Source organism: Lissotriton helveticus, chromosome 5_1 (genome assembly GCF_964261635.1).
Source record: "Lissotriton helveticus chromosome 5_1, aLisHel1.1, whole genome shotgun sequence".
In the NCBI taxonomy this organism is placed as follows: Eukaryota; Metazoa; Chordata; class Amphibia; order Caudata; family Salamandridae; genus Lissotriton; species Lissotriton helveticus.
Genome location: NC_136065.1, coordinates 283,622,652 through 283,632,609, shown reverse-complemented (window position 1 = coordinate 283,632,609; position 9,958 = coordinate 283,622,652). Strand labels below are relative to the sequence as shown.

General features: G+C 39.1%; 1 long non-coding RNA gene across 1 annotated transcript; it reads right to left on the bottom strand.

Annotated features, from left to right (window-relative positions):
• Positions 1 to 642: 642 nt before the first annotated feature.
• LOC144753114 (uncharacterized) lies at positions 643 to 8,472 on the bottom strand. The gene is made up of 3 exons (XR_013594202.1): positions 8,446 to 8,472; positions 1,822 to 1,887; positions 643 to 693 (listed from the first exon to the last, which is right to left on the bottom strand). It is a non-coding gene; the product is annotated as an uncharacterized LOC144753114 (long non-coding RNA).
• Positions 8,473 to 9,958: the final 1,486 nt, after the last annotated feature.

Below are 9,958 nucleotides of genomic sequence, written 5' to 3'. Positions count from 1 at the left end.
AATAATTTTAAGAAATAGAGCAATGGGAATACCTCCACAAGAAATACATTTGGGTGATGGGAAATTGACAGGTGTATGAGTAGTCTAAAAATTAGAACAGTATATACATAACATAAAATATGATGGAAGGAATGATTGCAATTAGTCTAACCGCTGGCAGCCGCTTGGTGTAGCATTCCAACCCATCATTCTTTTGTCCACCATGCTAATTCAGATTAAACCCAATGATATGCAAAATAACGATTGACTGAGATTCAGCCCCGAGTCATTAACAATAGCTGAAATTAGTTCAAGCGTTCCAGCCATCACTTTTTTGTATACTACAGTATATAAATCGCTGTTGAAAATAACAGATTTCTAGAAAAGGATGCCATGATAAAATAGACAAGTGAAGAGTTAGAGATTGAGAGATTTGGAATTAAGAGCTAAAGCAGTGAGCTTCTTTTAGGTTTCGAAGCGGAAGAAAATGAGCACGAATTACATTGAATCGCTTTTTAACGGGAGATGCTTAACAATATGAACAATTCCATAAATTAATTCTACTTTTAGGAAGTCTAAGCTGATGCCATTTAGTTTCAAAGAACTGGGAAATGTTTTAGACTGTTATCAAAAGAGCAGTATATATTCGAGAATAAAACTACTTACTGCGTCCTTTGTGCCCTCTTCACCATCCACTGCACTAGGAGGCAGACTCTAAAGGCAAAAGAAAAAGTCAGAAAGAATTGTTATGAATGACAAACTATGAAAATAATGTACCGATTTCACAAGTGCAATCATAGTCTCTATAAAACACATGACTGCAGTGGCACCTTTATTTACATAGGGCCAGATCCAGGTAAAAGGGGCTAAGACTGTATTTATGACAAAGTAATACAGCATTGCAACATGTAAAATCTCATTCTTTTATCAACAACAAAAGCTTGAGCTAATTCCAATTTTTTTTCAATGGATTTGTATTATCATTTTTTGTCCAAACAGTAATCATTACACACTTTGATCATTCCTTTAGGCACCTTAAAATGTTCCAGTAGAATACACTCATGTCTTGTACATTTTTACGTTGAAACACTACTCATGCAAATGTCATAAAAACCTTTGGAAGCACTTTCTGTTTTGTGCACACCAGTCTAACCTACAAATTGTGTTAATACCTTAAATACAATGTGTGGGAATCCTATTAGTAATTCATGGTACTGTTACTTATTTTTGTGACTCTCCAAAAGGTGTAAGTATGAGCACTGACACCAATATTAATTCATTCCACATAATGAGGGCCCGTGAATATGGAAGTCTCTGGTTTTTCTGCGATGAAATAACCTGAAACTGTGTTTATGGAACAGCAAATACATATCCAGTAATCATATGACAGCAGCTCAGAGGATGACAATGTATTTGAAAGGCCACATGTAGAAAAAGATGGAAAATCAGATTTGACAGATGGAACCTTATATCTCAGGAATGGACTGCACTGTGGGAGCAGTAGTGAAACAGTGGATAAAGAATCACCACACCACAGCATTGAGATGTAAATAGGTAAGACAAAGGGAATAGTCTTGGACAGTTTTTATTGTGTACCAAAGCCAATGCACAAGGCAAAGGTCTCTATGTGCTCTGAATTGTATGCATCAGCAAAGCCTAGAAGGTCCATACAATGACGAATTTAACAAAGGAACCAAGGGAACTAGGTCCTTGTCTGTGGTAGATGATGGTCAAAATGTGTTTCTACCTCTGTCTTTGTGTGATAAGCATCAGTGCCTCATTGCCGAACATGATATCTTTAAGATTTGCACAAATGCATTTCAACAGGCTGAGTATGCTAACCTGTTTAATTGATGTGTCCTCAGTTTCTTGATATGGCCTCTGGATGGCAATATCAGGAGGTGGTGGCTGGAGGAAACAAAAAAGAAATACCCCTAACATTTACAACAAGACTCAATTAGGTGTGCTCCTTATATCCACTTTACTTTCACAAATCCATCAAAATTGTTCTGTGATGAATACTGGTTGTCTGATGCCCTTGACTTTTTTTCATTGGTGACAGAGGCATGAGTGAAGGCCAAACAATAATTTTAAGAAATGGAGGTATGTCAATACCATTGCGAAGATTTAATTCCACTGATGGGAAATGGATAACTGTATGAGAACTCCAAGACTTGTCTTGGTATACAATTGTTTTTGAAAATATCAGATGTCATGGAAAGCTCATGACAACCTGGAAAAAGTATACAATACTATTATATACCAACTGGGGATAAAGCGCAAAAGTGGTGAATCAGGGGTTACGTGAAGGGGGTGAAGTATGGTATATAGTAACCCTGGGCGTAGTGGGCGGAGTGGGGCTCCGTGGAGCTACGTGAAGTGGGCGCACAACTACGCCCACCCACGCACTCCGCGTAGCCCCACTCCGCGCCGCCCGCCTCCCTCCCGCCCTCCCTAAGTACATAAATAAAGGCATAAAAAGCTTTTAAAAACACTTACCTTGTCTGCCGCGTCCCCGGGGCTCCCTCTCGCCGTCCCGCGATTCGCGCCGCCACCGCATCGGATCCTAATGCGCATGCGCGGGCGGCCGCGCATGCGCATTCCTCACGAGAAATGCGCATGCGCGGCCGCCCGCGCATGCGCATTAGAATCCGAAATGGCGGCGCGCATCGCGGGACGGCGAGAGGGAGCCCCGGGGACGCGGCAGACAAGGTAAGTGGTTTTAAAAGCTTTTTATGCCTTTATTTATGTATTTAGGGAGGGCGGGAGGGAGGCGGGTGGCGGCCGGCTACGCCCCGTGTGCGGAGCGCGCGTAGTGCCGCCTGGCTACGCCGGCTACGCAAAATGCGTAGGAGACGGCACTCCGTGCACTCCGTGCACGGAGCGTATCTGGCCGCCCAGGGTTAGTATACAGAGATAAAGGAGTTATGAGTCAAGGGGAGTTAGGGGGATGAAAATATGCATGAATGATAGTGAATGGCCTTTGGAGTGGCAATATGTAACAAGGTGAACAACCCTGCAATTGTACCCAGTTTTTAATAAATCCTCTCTGAGCCACTTAATCTACACTGAACTGGAACAATGTTAGATTTTAGTATAAAAACAGTATAAATATTAGAGACGTAACTGCTTACTATGCCCCTTATTGCCTTTCCCCTTTCCACTACAGTTGTAGGCCGACGTTAATGGTAAAAGAGATAGTCAGAAAGAGTTCTCCATGAAAGACAAACTATGGTAATTAATGAAAGTTTTCTCAGGTGCAATTTTAGTCTCTCTTACCAAATCAAGTGCAGTGGTGTCCTTATGTCCACAAGGGCAGACCCATATAAAAGCAGTTTTGGACATGCTGTAAGGGCATTATACTACATTTGTGAACCAATAATACAGCATTACATAATATGGAAGATAATCATTTTATCACCAACAACAGTTAATGCTAATTCCTCATTGTTTCTGAAAATAAATTTTTATTATCTTGTTTAGGTCAAGCAGAAATCATAGTATAGTTCTGCCGCTCATGTCGACACCCTTAACAAAGCCATCAAGTGCAAAGAAAAAAAAGTTCTATTTGCACCCTCCTACATCTCTAACAATCATCATCAGTTGGCATTGTAGAATGTTCGGTGATAAGGGTTTTTAGATATATTATGCCGTAATTCACCGGGTAGCCCATTTAGGTTACTGAAACTGAAATCACTCATGTCTTGTACATTTTTACATGGAAAGTTCGGACTTTGAAATGTCAGCAAAACTTGTGGTAATTCTCTTTCTGTATGGAACTCCCCATTTTGAGCTATGACTGTGTTAATATCTGAATTTGTGGTACTATCACTCATTTGATATGAATCCCCAAGCGAATTTGAAAATTCATGGTATGAATAGTAAACACCACTATTAACTCATCCCCTATAATGAGTGCTCGTAAATATACTAGCCTCAGGTTTCACTGTGGCAAAATAGCTTGAAACTGGGTTAATGGAACACCAAATACTTATCCAACAATCTGTGATCAATGACAGATACAAAAAACATATAAAGAAATACATGTGTTTAAAAGGTCACATATACGAAACTGAAAAAGAACTTGGACAGATAGTACTTCGTATTTGAGGGGTGGGCTGGACTGAAAGACCAGGAGTTATGAAGAATAGATAAGAGCACCTAAACCAAAGAGCAGAGAGGTGACTAGTGTGAAGAGAAAGGCCCGGAACAGTTCATACTATGTGCCCAAGTTAATGCACAATACTTTAGCCTGAATAAGCTCTGAAATTTGTGCATCAACAAAACCAAGATGGTGCAGAAGATTAAGAATCTAACTGTGGAACCAGGCCTGGTCTTTCATAGATAATGAAAATACAACTGGGTTGGGTCAGTTGTGCACTATCCTTAATTAGGTATCAAACAAGTGACATGTTAATCACAACATTTCATAGCAGAAAAATAAAATTCAAACATATGTATATACATTCATCAGATTTTCTCGCATGAGACAGAAGAGACAGATCAATGTTCTTTATGCATCCGATCATCTGTTTATTCGAAACCAAATTTCATCATCATTGGAAACATTCAAATTGTCATCAATGGACACAGCCAATTGTCATCAATGGAAACAGCCAACACGTGTTTCGTTGGTACAAATGAGTACTATAACTTCCTCAGGGCTGAAGACCGGTTAGGATGTGATGAAATGATAATAAGGACAATGAATGAAAAACGTTATGGACCTATAAGACCATAAACAATCGTAGGAATCAGATTTGCCGCAAAATTGCAAGATAGGCAAACTGTAACAGAAGACGTCAAGCCTAATATGAAGAGGTGAGAAGTCCACACAATAAATTTGCAAGTTGGGGATTGCAGGAATGTGTTACAAAATGAGCATATTTTAGCTTGTTAAAGCGAAATGAAGCGTCTCTTAAAGGAAAATAAACTATATGCGATGTACTCTGGAAAAATTGAGACCAGAGGCACATCCGGAGTCAAAGGAAGACAATTTAAAAAGTTTCCATGGCGTACATGTAATCACCACAGTTCTGAGTCAGACAACGCGAAGCCGCATGATAACGGGGCAAACCATTTGCCCCGTTATCATGCGGTAACATATAGTTTATTTTCCTTTAAGAGACGCTTCATTTCGCTTTAAGAAGCTAAAATATGCTCATTTTGACCGTTGTCACAATTACGCTCCACCTCTAACATTGGAAACAGTAAGTTTTTTTAAACCACTTGGTACGTTTTGAGCTTCAGATTTTTTACATCACCATTATTTGCTTATTGTGACATTTATGCTCCTACCTCGCACTATATCCCCTGTATTTTTCTTCTTTCTTTTTAGACATTCCCCCTGATGAAGAGCTATGCTCGAAATGCATAGGGGATGCATTTATGAATGACGAGTAAACGCATAGCATTTGTGAATTGCAACTATGCAGTGAATTGTTTTGAAATTCTACATCATTTGAATTAAAAACAAATTATTAAGATTGGTTCAAAATAAACGATTCCTGAATTGAAAGACATTGGAGATTACTTTTTGATTTTCACATTTCAAGGCACTTTCACGCTCAAGGAGGTCTCGAGATTCATCTTACACAGTGTAAGATTTTTTTTGTGAGTCCTTTCTTACACTTGCCAGTTCCTGCTTTCTCTCTTAGTGATGTTTTTTCAGTTTTTGTCCTCCTCTGAGTTTCTGCTTTTGTCTTTTCCTTCTTTTTACTCGGTGAATGTCTGATGAAGAAAAATAGGAGCTGGTCCGCAAAAATGAGTGTCAATGGCCCCACCAACTCAAATGAAGCACTAATAATCGGAGAACGGTGTGTGAATAGCATGAAGAGACTAGCCTGGAACAGTATCTGCTATGTCAATGCCCAAGACTTCAGCCTTAATAGGTTCTCAAATATGTACATCAGCAAAACCAAGATGTTTCAGAGGGTGTAGAACCTGAGCGCGGGAGCAGGTCCTGATCTTTTCTGTATAAAAGTCAAAGTGTGTCTCTAGTGTTCTCTATTAGTATGATAAGCATGGCCAACTCAGTGCCAAAAAGGATATTCTTCAGCATTTCACAAATGTTTATTAACAGACTAAGGGCCATATGTCTCAAACTAATTAGCATTCGCAAAGGCCGAAATTCGCAGAATTTCGGCCTTTGCGAATGCTAATTACCTAAATGGTATGTATGTAACATGTTTGATGCAAAATAAGGAATCGCAAAATTTGCTATTCCTTATTTTGCGATTGCACTTAAGGAATCGCAAATTTTGCGATTCCTTAAATGCAATGTATCAAAGAAAAAATATTCAAAAAAAGCCCATAAGGATTCGCAAATTACCACCAACTTCTAGTTGGTGGTAAATTGCGAATTCTTTTAAAAAAGCTTTTTCCAAAAAAACCCAAAGGTGCCATATGACGCTCATACATGCCCTTAAGGCATGTATGTGCGCCATATGCCCCCACATGTCATTTTCAGGGGTGCAGCAGGGTGTTCTTGAGACACCCCTGCACCCTTGAAAAAATTCCTAATTTGCGATTAGCAAATTGCTAATCGCAAATTGCCCCTTCATTCCTATGGGCCCCCTGGCCCATAGAAATGAATGGGTAATTTGCGATTAGCAATTTGCTAATCGCAAATTAGGAATGGTAAGGAATCGCTATAAAAAAGCGATTTTGTACATACATACCGTTTTGCGAATTCTAAATAGCGATTCCTTAAAAATCGCTATTTAGAATTCACAAAACGGAACTATGATACATATGGCCCTTAATATACTAACCTCTTCATTGATTTTTTTCTCATTTGTCTGATCCAGCCTCTGGACTGCAGCACTGGGTGCAGGTGACTGGAAGAAACCAAAAACCAGAGCTAACATTTACAACAAAAAAGTATGTGTGCTTATCATTTTGCATTTCGTTTACCAACATCATAGAATTGCATTTGATGTGATCACTGGGTTTGTTTCTAACCCTGACCACTTTACCAGTGATGGAGCCCTAAGTGTAAATAAAAAATAATGTGACAAATGGAGGTATGCGATTACCTCTCCAAAAAATGAATTTGGCTGATGGGAAATGGGCAGGTGCATGAAAATCCTAGTTGAAAAGAACAGATTTCCATAAAAGTTCACAAGAATATGGAAAATGTTTTCAATACTTTCATTTATAGAGTGCTGAAGTGGTGATACAAGAGAAGGAAAGATTTGGAATAAAGAGCTAAAGCAGAGAGAGTCTTAGAGAATTCTAAGAGGAAGAAATAAGGTCAAATCACATTGAATGGTTTGTCAAGTATGGATATTTAACAACATGAACAATTGTATAAATGTATTCTGCTTTTAAGACGTCCAAGCTCATGCACCTGAGCTTAAATTAACGAGAATCTGTTTTGGCTTTTAGCATAAAACAGTATAAATATTAGATAACAAACAACTTACGGTGTCCCTCGTGACCTCTTTACTATCTACTACACTAGACTGAATCTAGTGGTAAAAGAGAACATCAGAAAGAGTTCTTGAAGAATGCCAAAATATGAGAATTAATGTAGAGTTTTTAGAGGTGTGGGTTATATGCAGTGCTTGAAATGGAAAAATAGAAGTGCAGGTACTCTGTGCCACAGTACCCGCTTTTTTCAGAGAAGTGCTGATACTCTCCAATTTAAGCTATTGCTTGTACTCTCAACATAAAAAAGTGCTGGTATTCTGTACCAGAGAGTACCCCATTTAAAGTACTGGTTATATGTCTCTATAACCCACACAACAGCAGAGGTACCCTGGTTAAGATAATACCAGACCAAGCTAAAACCAGTGTTGAATGTAATGTAAAGATAATATATTGCATTTGTGACACAGTTGTACAGCATTACAACATGGAAAAGCTTATCATTTATCACCAACAAAAAGCTTGTGCTAATTCCACTTTGAAAAAAATATATTTTTGGGAACTTTTTGGTCAAACAGTAATTATTAAATACTTATATGATATACACTCTTCTTAGCTAAAATTGGGGTAATACTTTGAATTCCATGTGTGGGGTTCCTATCACCAATTCATGGTGCTGTTACTTATTTTTCATGACTCTCTAAATGGGTCTGAAAGTTTTAATATGAGTAATGAACTCAGATATGAACTCATTCTGTATAATCGCGCTCAGGAATATGCAAGGTTCTGTTTTCTCTGTGGAGAAATACCCTGAAACCGAGTATAAATACAGACGAAGGAAATAGTCTGGAATTGTTCTTACTATGTACCAGGGTCATTACACAAGACGTAAGTCTCTGTGTGCTCTGAAATGTGTGCATTAGCAAACATAGAAGGTACAGACAATGAAGAATCTAACATGGGGCCCAGGTCTTTCTCTGATAGTCAGTGTGTCTCTGGCTATCTCTTTGTGTGATAAGCATGAGTGACACACTTTCCGAATATGATACAATTACGTTTTTCACAGATATATATATACAGGCAGAATATACTAACCTGTTCAATTGATGTTTCCTCAGCGGTTTTTATTTGCTTCTTCACAAGGACATCAGAAATAGGTCGCTGGAGTAAATTTAAAAAAAATCCAGTAACATTTACAAAAAGACACAATAATGCATACTCCTCACATTACACATTGCTTTCACAAATCGGTCAGTTTTTATCTGTGTTGATTACAGTGTGTTTAAGGCCCTTGACCTCTTTCTCATTGTTTTTTTTACTTGTTTTTTATGAAAACTTTGAGGACAAAAGACATACATGTACATTTTCAGGATCTTATAGGCAGTATACAGCCAGCGACGTTAACATGTCGTATCATGTTTACATACACGCTCTCTCTTCGTGAGCGGCATTACACATCCATTATAACAGTGCAACTTTCTGTTTATGTTTTTACACTATTTTTCATTGGTTACAGAGGCATGTGTGAAGGCCAAACAATACATTTAAGAGATTGGGCATGTCAATACCACCACGAGGAATTCATCTCACTGAACGGAAATTGATAAATGTATGAGCACTTAAAGATTGGTCTTGGCATACAAATAGTCTTTAAAAATAGCACCTGCCAGAAACAAGCCATGAAATTCTGGGGAAAGTTTACATTACTATTATATACAAACGATAAAGTATGGTATATTGGGCTAAAGGAATTAGAGTCTTTGAACATTGTAGCGGGCAAAAATAAACAGTCCCCCGCATCCGAAGAACGACCGCCGGCCGCAGATCCTTCTCCCACCTCGCCGCCAAGACCTGGAACACCCTCCCCACCAACCTACGGCACACCTAAGACCTACTGGCCTTCAGAAGACTCCTCAAGACCTGGCTCTTCGATCAGTAGCAGCACCTCCCCCCAGCACATTGAGACCCTCATGGGTATGTAGTGCCTTTTATAATTGTCTTGATTGATTGAGATGAACAATCATACTGTTGAACTCAGGTTTTAGAAAATCCTCGCTGGCTACTTAACCAGCAGCAGCTGGCACAGGTAAATGTGGTGGGGCTGAGTGGGGCCTGGGCAGGGTGGGCGGGGGGATGTCGACATACTACAGAATATGTATAATTAAATAAATAAATAATACCCATTCTGTCGTCTGTCGACTTCCCCCCGCCGCACCCTGTTCCGGTTACCGCGCTTACCTGTGCCGGCCGCCACTGCACTTAACCTTTACTGAACTGGGAAACATTGTTCTATTTATTTTGTATAAAAGCAGTATATTAGAGGAGGAACTGCTTATTATGCGTCTCTTCGCCTTTACGCTATCCACTGTAGTTGGAGGCAAATTCTAATGGTAACAAAAAGCCAGAAAGAGTTCTCAGTGAGAGACAAACTATGCTAACTAATAAAAGTTTCTCAGGTACAATTTTATTCTCTATAACCTAATCAAGTGTGGTGGTGCTCTCATTTCCGCAAAGTCAGGTCCATATCAAATCAGTGTTAAACATGTTGTAAGGGGATTATACTGCATTTGTGGAACAATAATACAGCATTGCATAATATGGAAACTTT